The sequence below is a fragment of the Protopterus annectens genome, chromosome 10.part0 (genome assembly GCF_019279795.1).
Source record: "Protopterus annectens isolate FY-2018-M chromosome 10.part0, PAN1.0, whole genome shotgun sequence".
NCBI lineage: Eukaryota > Metazoa > Chordata > Ceratodontiformes > Protopteridae > Protopterus > Protopterus annectens.
The window spans coordinates 562,134,204-562,148,282 of record NC_056744.1 but is presented as its reverse complement, the minus strand read 5'-3'; positions in this window follow the sequence as shown (position 1 = coordinate 562,148,282).

Below are 14,079 nucleotides of genomic sequence, written 5' to 3'. Positions count from 1 at the left end.
GTATATATATATATATATATATATATACATACACAGATATATAGCTATGATATGATACAGCATTTAAGAATGACATATGTTCACAGGCCATGCCAATGGGGGTGAGGGGGCCCAATCAACAAACATGTAACACATAGCATTACCCCCCAGCCAGACAGGGGAAACATACAAACAAACACACAAACAATGTAAACAATCCACTGCTCCCCAAACCACAGGTGGGATACAACTAGAGGGGGTGAACACTGTGGACCCGCTAAGTCTAATCTTGGAACAGAGACAGGAGCATCCCTTGCTGGACACCCCAAAAATTGTCTTGTAATAGGAGGCCGCCCATGCAATAACTTTTCAAGGTGGGGCATGTATGTACCAGGACTACAAGGGTGGGAACGCCTGATGACCCATGGGATGAGACAACGTACGAGATGGGTCCCGTGAACTGGAAAATGGGCAGTGTGTAGTGGTGTGTTTAGACCCGACCTACACCCAGAGTAAGGATGAGTGCTGTAGAGGAGGTGCGGGAGGGGGAACTATGGGTATGAAATTGTGGGCCGAGGCGTGCAGGTGTTGGCTGGAGTGGTTCTATTTGGACCGCCCCAGGGATGTAAGCAATAGGTTGCATTGAGCAGAGCTGCCGCCTAATGAGCAGCCACTCCCGTTATGAGTCCCACTGCAGCACAGTCTATTTTACATGGCAAAGTAGGGTATAACCAGATGTGTTGTTGCAAATCCCACTAAATAACACCAAACAACACATGGTCACAACACCCCACTGTAGGCATGTAAGCTGAACTAATTGGCATCACAAGGTATTATTGTTGTCCTCACCCCACCCAGGGGTGTGAGTGTGCAAACCGACCTCCAAATGCAGTGTATATACACAGCTGTTGCTGTAGAAGAAATGGCCAGCTGTGGACCTTCCCGTCAACCTTCCTGCACATCCCTGGATATTTCCCATACTGTTTCTTTGTGTGCCCCATTAACACCACTTACCTATCGACCCCTGTTTCATTACTATTAATGTTCACAGTCACAAGTAGGTGACACCCTCCTCCCCAAATATATTTGCAGAATCTGGAACCCCCTACCCATGTGTATTACCTCAGCTGTCCCACACGACACATGTAAATAACACATGAAGGAACACCTCAAGCACACTTGGATCAGCACATGCTCACCACCTGGCAAATTCCCCCCAACTTACTCTGTATACCCCTACACTAACTAGTGAAACCAATACCTCCTGTCCTGCCTCGCATACAAATCCCAACATCCTGCACACGTTCCCTATTGCTCCTCTACCAATTATTCCAACAGCCTACTATACAGTTACAATGTCTCCCCCTCTACCTACCTACCTACTCCTTCACTTTTCTCTTCTACTCTACCTCACAGGTATGGAGTAACTAAACCCAACCTGAATACCTGAGAGTAACCTATCCAGGTATGGAATAACTAAACCTAACCCGAATACCTGAGTGTAACCTATCCAGGTATGGAGTAACTAATCTCCCCCTCTACCTTCCTACCTACTCCTTCACTATTCTCTTCTACTCTACCACACAGGTATGGAATAACTAAACCTAACCCGAATACCTGAGTGTAACCTATCCAGGACTGTTAAACTGGAATCTAACTTCACCTTAAACTGACCTTTGTCAACAGTCATACCTGACATGTAAACCTGACCTAAGCATGTCTAATACTGACATGTTAATGTGAACTAAGCATGAAGAATGTGGTATGTAGCTATGTTAAGTCTGTTACTCTCTATGAAGGTGTACACCTCGGTATTATGTGTAATGTGTAGCTGGGGTTTATTGTGGAGCTTCACCCCCCAGGCTACTGCTGACAGTGGAGAAGTATCCAGTCGGATTTTCCAGGTCAACAAATGTGAACTAAATACATGAAGTAGTGCAACAGCAAGCGGGGTTAAGCCTGTTTGGGTGGCGGTAAGCAATGTCCACACCGGTTAAGCAATGTGGAGGCCAACTCAGTGTAAGACGCTGTAACCGGAGGTCAGCAAAGCTGAGCCTCACGCAAACCAGCACGTACCTACCTACACTTCCTCTACAGTGCCTTAGGCACTCTGTAGCCAACAGCTCTCATCGTGCCCATTAACAAAATAATCTGCACTCCCAGGTTCCAACCCCCCCACCCTGCACACTATAATCTAAGTGAGTTACCACTAAGGCATGGCAGATACACATTCAGCTGCTATCACAAGCATATCATCCAGCACAGTTATTCAACAGTATAGGAAATGTATGTAAGTATGTAGATTAATACCAGCAAACATGTGTACATTGCTTAATCACAGTATTCTGAGCAGTCTATTTGTATCAATGAAAAGTGCCTGTCCAAACATACTGTGAGAACAGTAGTCATGCATAATACCGAAGAGAAGAATGAAAAACGGTGCACGCTGTGGGGGTGTGTGGACATGCTTCATGCACAGAATGTCACACCTGGGGCGTTGGTTCAGTGGAACCAGGAAATGAGGCTGGCCCAGTGTGTGAGCAAACCGTTGCTTCTCGAACCCCTGGCAGGATGCTACCAGTGGGAGAAACAGTGTAGACCAGCAAAGTCTACTTGTGATACAACAACAGGTCCGTCCCTGGCAGGACAAGCCAAACTTTGTGAGTCACATAGATGTTTCCACCAGTAACGGAGGAGGATCAAGGGAAGGCTTGAATGTACATGGACTAAATTGATGAAAAGCCTGCAGAAGCTTGGGTCGAGATAGTATAATGGAGGAGTACCGACACGTGCAGGTAGGAAAATGTGTGGAGGTGTGGTATGGCTGGGCTAGCAACTGGAAAATCAATGGATGCTGTGTACTTGGAGCTCAGGGGCCAGGGGAAGGAAACATGGGTATTACATTATGGTAGAAATATGCAAATGAAGCAGAACAGCAATAGTGTAGTGGATAGGGCATCCGACCAATGAGCAGGCATTCATGGTTCGGGTCCCACTGTAGCGCAATCAATTTTACATGGCAAAGCACGTTATAACCAATATTTTTTGTTGCAAAACCCACTAAATAGCTTATATATATCTGAACTGGGGTAACGCAAGAAATGCACATGTGACGTATCAGTAAGGTTTACTTAACGAAAAGTGAATTTTAAAATTGAACACGTAATAATAAATTAACATTCTTTTCAACTTTTATGGTTTTCTTATCGTGTTTTGGATGACAACAGTGAGGTGCTTGGGGTGCATGCAGTTTTTTAACCTATGGAATAACATATATACATGAACTGGAGAACTGCGGCCACGAAATAACATATATATATATATATATATATATATATATATATAAACAGGAGTACTGCAGGAAATGCACATGTGAGGTGTCAGTATCATAATGCATACAGCAGTAGTTAGGTTAAGCAGCAATAAGCTGTTGTAAGCATATGTCAGCACTACTAAGAGAGTTTATGTTTACAGGCTCAGCAAATCTGACGTAAACTATCTATAGGCATAAGTAACTGGAGGTCTGTGTTTGCGTGACAGTGAGCACTGCGTACACAAAGTAAGCAATGTCAAGGCTAACCTGGTATAACTGGCTGTTACCTGCAGTTGGTGACACTTACCGTCACTCAAACATGCTCACAACTGCTTACAAGTGCTTTAATCACCCTTTATCCCACCACCCTTGTTCAACCCTGCAACAAAATTGACAGCCACTGCATGGCCCGAACCCAAGACCCTGCATACCACAATCATAGTGATTTAACACTACACCATGTCGTATATACATACATCCCCTGTATTCCCAGATATGACATGCAGCACAGTCACTCTGCATAAGGGGCATTGTACTAATATCACAACACTCAATCTCTTATTGCAAACATTGTGGACACAGTGTGACAAAAGTGGGGTACATATTTGGACAAATGTGAAATATTGTTCATATACATGTAAAACGTTGCTAGTTAAACAGTGATCTGTTGGAATACACATAGTCTGAACAACATGATGTCTGCAACTGTAATGTATCGGCATTCTTAACTGACCACATGCCTGACATCATCCATGTCAATTGGCCAGATGAATGTGGGACAGGCCAATATTGTGAGCCAATTATGCATGAACATATGTACAGTTATAGATCTGTAAATGTAGAGAGATACACAGGTACATATAAATGTATTACTCACGCATATATCATATCACAATATGTCCACACATCATATGTGTGTGTGTGTGTGTGTGTGTAGATATATATATATATATATATATATATATATATATATATATATATTTATATAGATATATATATATATATATATATATATATATATATAGATATAGATAGATAGATATGTGAATTCCAGCACCAGATAGGAATAACAACTGGAACCCCCACCACAAAATAACTGTCCTTATGCACAGTTGATGGAGGTGGGGGCTCAAATGAGGGATACCTGGTGATGACTGCTATGTCCCCCCCACCACAGAAGTAACAGATATGCTGTGCAATGCAATATCCAGCACATGCATTTCTTGACCCTAGGACCCTCCACAACACAGATACAGCAGTCTAACAGTACGCCACTACAACTGTATAAAGTGAGGGCAATATCTGAAACGTATCATCCAGTCCAGTCAGCTGTACACAGAATGTATACCATCATTTAGATGTATCTTTGTGCAAATATATTAATATCTACACTGCTACAACATATCCGTATATATATATATATATATATATATATATATATATATATATATATATATATATATAGCTTTCTCACATTATATACATATATATTACTATATATGAACATATATACATGCTAATGGCTACATTGACACATATGTGTCTACACCTATATGTCTACATATACACAGCATGTTACATATGTGTATGCAGATATACAGCTATGTAGGTATATATGGGCATAGTTACATATATGTCAGCAGATATAAATATATCTGTATCGGTACATATGGCCATACATCTGTAGAGAGCAATGGCAGATTAACGAACACACATATGTCCACATGCACCATTACTGGGGTTGAGAGGCCCCAAACACTATACATCTTGTACAACTAGGCATCCCCCCCACGGCCAAACACATCCGCCCCACAATACACTACAAAGTGTTGCAGATCCTGTAACTAGGACCTGGCACGACATGGACACAGGAAGTTAAGAGTACAACATCCCACTTGTATGATGTCAGGCTGGTATTGTTGACATATGCAGTACAGTCTGCCTCCCATAGGTAATGTAAACTGTGTAAACTGTGGTAGCCAGCAACATCCCCAGGATACAGATACACAGACGCAGATATGCAGATACATATATGCATATGTGCATATATATATATATATATATATATATATATATATATATATATATATATATATATATATATACATATACATATATGTATGTGTATATATATATATATATATATATATATATATATATATATATATATGGATATACATGTGACTACACATACACACGCAGATATATGTACAGTCAGATACATATGTAGACGGTGCACACAATATGGAACAGCCACTATGCCTACAGCTAACCCCTGAACAACTGGACACTGTATGGGCTACCCATACAAATGATTGTTGTCTGCAACATATACCCACAGAGATGTCACTGGGAAAACTCCACACACAGGTTTGCAGAAATGGAATACCTTTCATTGTGTACTATTGCAGTTCTACATGCCATGTCATATAGCTGTTCAGACAGTGACATCCATATAAACAGAGGAATGTAACCGTGAAACAGTTATACTAATACAGTAGTCTGGAAAGTTTCACAACCATTGCTGTCCAGGCCAAGCCCTTAGATTTGTACAGTAGTGAGGACTGACTGGGCCACAGGATACCAAACAATCAACAGTGTGTAATGCAGGTGTATAGTTCAGCATCCGCTATCTACACTCTGTACAACAGCAGTGGGTGATAAAGACGTCATGTGACCACATGGGTTGTAACTGTGACATAACAAGGGATAACTGACACCATCGCATGCACACTGACAAACAGAACAGTCTGTCTGGCAGGAGGTGGTAGGCTTGCGGTAACTGAATATATGCACGTGATGTACATATAGGTGAAGTATACGGCACTTTACATCCAGATACCTTATGGCAGGTCACTCCTCATACCCCCACATGTTTAGCAGCCTAGCAAATTTATGGCCCTCCCCCCAGACTCAATAATACAGGGCCATATACCACTGTTGCATACACTGGCCTCTGGAGTGCATAAGAGCACACATGTATTGTGTAGGTGACGCCCACACATATATGGCCCCAGCCCCACCATGTGTGGGGGATACAACAGACATGGACTGAGAGAAGTAATGGCAGGGTGATATACTCGCAGCCCACTATGGAACACCCCCCACAGCATGTCATGTGTGCAAAGCTTGATATGTAGGTCATGTACTGATAACATTCCACACATACACTGCCAGTGGAATATCAGACACAGGACCTGTGTGGTGGACAGACAACACATGTTAGGTACACCTCTGGCCACCAAGAGGATAAGCTCACAGTTGAGGGCTATGCAGACAGACTGCATTCCAAGTTGAAGTAGTATGTACACACACCCTGTAACACCAGTACTATACAAAGCATAACACGGCTCTACCCACACTCTGTCTGTAGTTCCTGAACATCCTACAAATATGTAGCTGCCCTGAGTGTGCCGGTTCTCCTGTAGAAGGTATTGCTACCTGCTGTCTGTAACACTGATGCCCAAACACACGTAGGACTGTACAAACATCCACAGAATATCTAGGTTATGTCATCAAATATATCCCCTACTGTACATAATATGTGGGGTGGCCTGATATCTCACTGGCTTGTTGGTGGATATGATGACACTAATTATGGTGTACAGTACATATGCACCATATCATGCACGACATATGTACACAGGTTGGCAGAGTTGTGGCTGGCAGCACATACACAGGGCCAATAATGACATGTTGCTGTGATAACCTCATACATTTACTGTTTTAACAGGGTTTGTGGCAACATATGTCCTATGAGGGATAAGACGCCAGTAACTGTCACGTCACGGCTTTCATCATCTACAGACTGCAATCCTCACACTACCATCTGTAGTCAACAGATAGATGCTCCAATGGTAACACATGAAACCAAAGGCACAACACACTGCCCTGTCTGCAGATGACCCTGCAAATGGGGATTCCACATAAACATGGAACTGACATGGCAGGTATGGAGACATGTAGGAAAGACATATCCACACACACACACTGTTAAATCAACAGTATGCCACATGCAGTATAGCAGCACTTACAGTCTGTAGGCAGGTCAGGCACATCCCCCTCCTGTGTGTTGCCCTGTTTCCACAGTGTATGCTGTTAGAGGTAAATTCCCAATCCATCGCAGATGCTGGTTGCCAACCAACAGATCTAGTTCCTGCTCACAGTGAATGACAGGGGCCAACACCCTAGATATCCTAGATATCAGAGTGTGTTTCCATGCAATTGGCCATGGGAATGTTACTTCAACCATTCCACATGCAATCAGCTAGGGGAGGGCTGCAATTCATGCAGAGGCCATCAGCTGATCATGAGTATCACTTAAAATACACATGCTGCTGCCTAGGTCTCCACATCCACCAGAGAGGGAGTGGGAGAGGCAGACAGAGGCAAAGACATGTCAGGGAGGGGTGGGAGAATAAAACTGCAGCTTGTTTGTGTCACACACCTAGCAGCACAGGATATCCAACTCCTGACAACTATGTACTGTGTTCACAGTTCGATGCAGTTATTGGATGCACCACATGGGTTACCTGTTGTGGAGCCCTCAGAACATATCTGTGATGCTGCGTGACATCTGCAACAGGGATACGATAGCTATATGGTAGGTGACGTACACGTGCCTGTCAGCATGAACAGGTGCTAGCATTAACACAGCCATAATCTCACAGGGACACGCACACATCAACACACTTGGCAGGGCCAGGGATACAATTCATCAGTAGCGGGATTGCTACAACACATCACTGTGCAGGTACCACATGCACCACATGGGTCATACAGAGGTTGTATGAGCAAAGGGTATGAGGAGGTGTCTGACATCTGACAGCATGCTTCTGTATGCCCATGGGGGTTGTAGTGAGTGTGGCTGTGAACATATGCACCATACAACACACAGACAAACACACAGGGTGCTAGTACTGACATGCATGGGTGCATGTCTGCACAGGTGTGTGGTGGCCGACTGTGGCAGCAGGCTATACAAGGATAGGCGATGGGTATACCTTGGCATCAGGCCACATGACAATGGTCTGCATTGTGTCTCATGGCTGTAGTTTCCACACTTGCCCACACAGGTGGGTATTGTATCCCCCATCCAGTCACCTGGGTGACTATTGTGTGTGGCCAATGCTGTGCATCGCTTGCCATGTATGTGTTCCTTACTCCATGACATGGATGGTGTCTGGGATGTGCACACCTCCCACATGCATGTACAGTGACATGTGGAACTGTACCTTGGGTGTCTGGCCCATGTTGTGAACACAGATTACCATCATATGTGCCAGTCTTACCCACCTGTGGTCGGGGACTGGTAATGGGCACCAGGTTTACCTGCACCTACATTGATAGCAAGCTGACAGCATTCCCTGGTGTCAGTGGCATTTGTCCATACAGGGCATGTTGTCAGGCATGGTATGTCCATTGTGGGACACGTGATGGCACCACAGGTGGTGCAGGTGTCCATTGGGGAACATGGGCGAGGTACACTGTCAGCATGTACATGCATATTGGACAGATGGACAGGGGACATGCCCTCTGTATCCAACTGCTATCACTCCACAGTTACTATCAGTGGCCAATATGCAGTGTACTACCCACATATTGGCTGTTGCCTAGGCATGTGTGTGCATATGAAACATGGGTTGAGAGTGTGCTCTAGGTAATACTAGGGTTGCTAAATGTGATTGCCTGGCCTTGATGTCACAGGTATGGGTATGACTTTGCACCCCAGCCTCTCAGCTATTTCACATCTGTTATCCCTGTACGGTGGACATTGTGCTATACAGTACGGCCACCATATAAGACATATGCAAAACCCGCTCCATGTTGGCCACAGGTGTCACACACTTACAATCACCTCTACACAGGATACAGACACACACACACACACACACACACACACACACACACACACACACACACACACACCTGTCACGTCTGGGAGTAGAACCCCTAACTAAGTAGTTTATTACATTTCAGCACTACGCAGTTATAGTACGCGCCACGCATGTTACTGAAATACTCCTTTCCCAAGGATGTATTTCACAATGAATGACATCAGCAGGATTGCCAAAGTGGGCCATGTGAACTGTACTGCGTGTGAGTAGCCTAAAATGCATTGCTCCGTATACAGACATGGACACACACAAACATCCAGAACTGCCATGGGGGGGGGGTGGAACCCTGCCACATTTCTAAATCACAGTCCAGTGGTATGCAGTTACAGGACACGCTACAGAGATTACTTAGCTACTACCTTATTCCTAGGTGGGTGACATCAGCAGTCTTGCCAAAGTCAAGTATGGAATATGTAAGAAGTGTGGCTACCCTAAAAAGCATTGCTCTTCTTATAGTCAGAGACAGACAGCCACACACACTAACACACACACAGTTGCCATGTTTGGGGTTCAAATACCTACCTAGCTACTTTATCACTCTACAGCAGTACACAGTTACAGGATGCGCTACGGTGATTACTGGGCTACAACCTTCCCAGAGGTGTATTTCTAGGTGGGTGACATCAGCAGCCTTGCCAAAGTCGAGTATTAGAATTGTAAGGAGTGTGGCTACCCTAAAAAGCATTGCTCTGTACATAGACAAATGTGCACACTAACACACACACACACATACAATTGCCACGTCTGGGGTTCACACACCTTACCTAGCTATTTTATCACTCTACAACAGTAAGCAGTTACGAAATGCACTACGGTGATTACTGGGCTACAACCTTCCCAGAGGTGTATTTCTAGCTGGGTGACATCAATAGCCTTGCCAAAGTCATTACTCTACAGCAGTACACAGTTACAGGGCTTCCCAGAGGTGTGTTTCTAGATGGGTGACATCAGCAGCCTGCTCTCTACACAGACAGACACACACACTAACACACACACACACACACATACAATTGCCACGTCTGGGGTTCACACACCTTACCTAGCTATTTTATCACTCTACAACAGTAAGCAGTTACGAAATGCACTACGGTGATTACTGGGCTACAACCTTCCCAGAGGTGTATTTCTAGCTGGGTGACATCGGCAGCCTTGCCAAAGTCGAGTATTGGAATTGTAAGTAGTGTGGCTGCCCTAAAAAGCATTGCTCTTTATACAGACAGAGACAGACAGACACGCACACACACAATTACCACATCTGGGGTTAGAACACCTATCTAGTTACTTTATTACTCTACAGCAGTACACAGTTACAGGACGTGCTACGGTGATTACTGGGCTATAAGCTTCCCAGAGGTGTGTTTCTAGATGGGTGACATCAGCAGCCTTGCTAAAGTCGAGTATAGGAATTGTAATTTGTGTGGCTACCCTAAAAAGCATTGCTCTCTACACAGACAGACACACACACTAACACACACACACACATAGTTGCCACATCTGGGCTTAGAACACCTATCTAGCTACTTTATCACTCTACAGCAGTATGCAATTATGGGACATCCTACGGTGATTACTAGACTACAACCTTCCCAGAGGTGTATTTCTAGGTGGGTGACATCAGCAGCCTTGCCAAAGTTGAGTATGGGAATTGTAAGGAGTGTGGCTACCCTAAAAAGCATTGCTCTCTACACAGACAGAGACAGACAGGCATGCACACTAACACACATACACAGTTGCTACTTCAGGGGTTAGAACACCTACTTAGCTACTTTATCACACTACAGCAGAATGCAGTTATGGGACGTGCTACAGAGATTACTGGGCTACACTTTTCCCAAGGGTGTATTTCAAAGTGGATGAACTCAGCGGGTTTGTCACAGTAGGGCTATGGGGAGGGCAGTGTGTGTGCATGGGCCATAACCCATTCATCTAGAGGTTGACACACCACATGCAGGCAAATGCAGGGTTATATTCCACAGGTACGTGTATACAGCTGCTAGATGACTAATTCCTTGTACAGTCATGTTGCACAGCTAGCACTTGCACCACATAGTCCGTAATGCTGACAAATACCAGTGGCTAATGTCTACAGTGAGTGACATCTGAGCATCATGTGGTTGTAGTCATTTGGTTGTGTGCTGGGTGGGACAAGCCTCATAATGGTTGGCTCCTTGTCACAATCACTCTCTTCCACACATCTCTGTACATGTATGTTTGGCTTATTATATGTATTGTCCTTGGATATATGCATGCATTCCTATCCACTGTGTGTGCAAAGCATGAGTGGTGCATACTGAGGAGTGTCTGCACTAACATCTGTGACTGCCAGATATGCCTGGTCCACTGTTGTTTGCAGACATGGGCTTCATTTGATTACGTGTGTGAGCATGCCCAGTATGTCCTTCTGTATAGACTGTGTGGATCAACTCCAGGTAGTTTGTACCCCAGTGCAGACCTTTGTGATGTACACCTACAGGTGGCAACGTATTTCTGCTGGGTATCCGTCAATCATTTGGCAATATGGGGACAAACTGGGCAGGGAATAGTGTGTACTGTAGGTGATTGTATCTGTGCTGCTTCAACTGCATGGTATTGCTGTTAGCAGAGATATTCAGACATGTGTACTGTTATACACAGTGATGTTTTCTGTCTTCATGTACTGCCAGGTGGACATTCTTGCTCACAGTGCTGTCTTGGGGGACAAAGGTCACTGCAGCTGTGTCTGGTATTGTGGGCAGACACCTACGTATTCATGGTAAGTGCTATTCTGGAGGGGGAGCTGCAGACACTTGCTGCTGGGTCTGTGTATCCGGTTCAGCACCTTGGTAGAGTGCTGGTAGGGGATCCCATTGACATGACACTATTGGCTTATCTTGCTGTGGCAATGCCTCACAGCTGTACAGATTCGCACAGGTTACTCAGAGGCAGGGGCCAAGGGTCAGGAGATTTACCCTATTGTGGTGTATGGGCAGGTGTGTAGCCACCCATTTATGTGTTTGCAGCCAGGGATAGTGTGGGCACATGGCTTGGTGTCAGACCCTGCACATTCCATGCTGGCCATGCTCCCACCCACCCCCTCTGTTATTCTAAGCTCTTCCATACATTATGCATACATTCTCTGATACTTTCCCTAAGGGTATCACCCCATCACAGGTGTGTATTAGTGTTGGTCCACAGTTCATGCAGTGGGACATTGTGGACATGTTACTGTGGTTTGTCCACATGGCTTTGCATATGGCTTATGTGGAGTGTGTTATGTTGTTATTTGGGTGTCCATGACTTACCATGCATTGGCAGTATGTGTGAGACACAGGCCTTTGGCAGAGGCTTGTGGGGCATTAGGTGTTTGCTGTGGGCCACATGTGCCAGGCCATTGCATTCTGTCAGGCCTACAGTCACAGACCACCATACAGTATATTCCCCTGGGGTGACAGGGTAGATGTGATAGGTGTTCATGCAAATTCCTTCTGTCAGTCTTGATCAGGTGGTGTGGATGCTGGCAGGGTGCTACGTACAGCTAGGGACACACCTGCATGGGACACCTGCACTATATGCTGCATTCTTCCACTATTGCCATATACAGGAGGGGTCATACTGTACCCATTCCCCACAGCAGGGATATGGCCAGAGAGGTACCTGTGGGTGGTGTTTGTGTGAGCTGGGTGCATGTGTGCTATGGACACTACTTGCATCTGACACACAGATATGCATGGGACATTCCGGGTATACTGGCATGTGCAGGTACATCAGCTGTTTGCCAATACATCAGTCCTACCTCCTTTGTGATCTGCAGGTGTTCATCCAGACATCACCGGTATCCCCTACTACAGGACTGGTTGCTGTGATGCATACCTGTATGTACAATTCCAAGGGTGTCTCCATTTCACAGTGATACCATATATACTGTATGTCTGGGGTACTTTCCCCTGTGTACTGCTTGTATATCTAGCCCAACAGTCATGCCATGTCAGTCTTTCAGATGGTGGCATATATTACCACCATACATTTACATTGGCTTACTGCTAGCAAGTGTTATACTGGTGGGGATTGTCCTTGGCACTGCAGTTATGGAGGTTTGTCCCTGAAATCAGCAGTAGTGGGCTATGGCCACCAGGTCTTACCTCAACATGCATACATACTGACCACTCTCACACAATATAAAACACACACCATCCTAACACACTGACCTGCATATTGTGCAAATGCTACAACCTATCCTGCTACCTTGGCCACCTCTAGGCATCTCTGCTCCATTCGTATTATACCTACTCATGCATGTTACCACAATTCTACACAGGATTGGGGGGAAAACCTGACTGTTACTACATTTCTACACTGGACTGGAGGTAGGGGCAGACCTGACTGTTTCTACATGTTTATATGGGAGTGGGGGGGCACACCTGACTGTTATTACATTGCTATGTAGGATGGGGGGCACAAGTGACACTTGTACACATTTGCTATGACTGTATTGGTATGTCATGTACTACATTTCATTCTGTATTGCTAACTATCATGCTGTCTAGAGGCAAACCAGTGTACTACAGATCGTGGCTTTGGTTGCCCTACATATTATTGTCTGATGTCCTACCCTTCAGAACTGACATCCCACTGCCTGCCCTGCTGTGGCCTGTGTAGGCCTGGGGGTGGGGTAACCATAGCCATCATTCTGGGGCCATGGCACAGACCCTGTTTGGGTTTGTGTCCACCTGTCCTGCTGGCTGCAACCATTGTTGGGTATGTGAACCATCCTGACTGGCATGTGTGGGTCATATGGACAAACATTTCACTCAGCACATTTCCTGCAGTGGTTTTTGTCACCCTGTATAGTACTGGCTACTATGGTGACTCCAGTATGTGTTACATATGTCGGGGTGCCACTATGGATGTCTA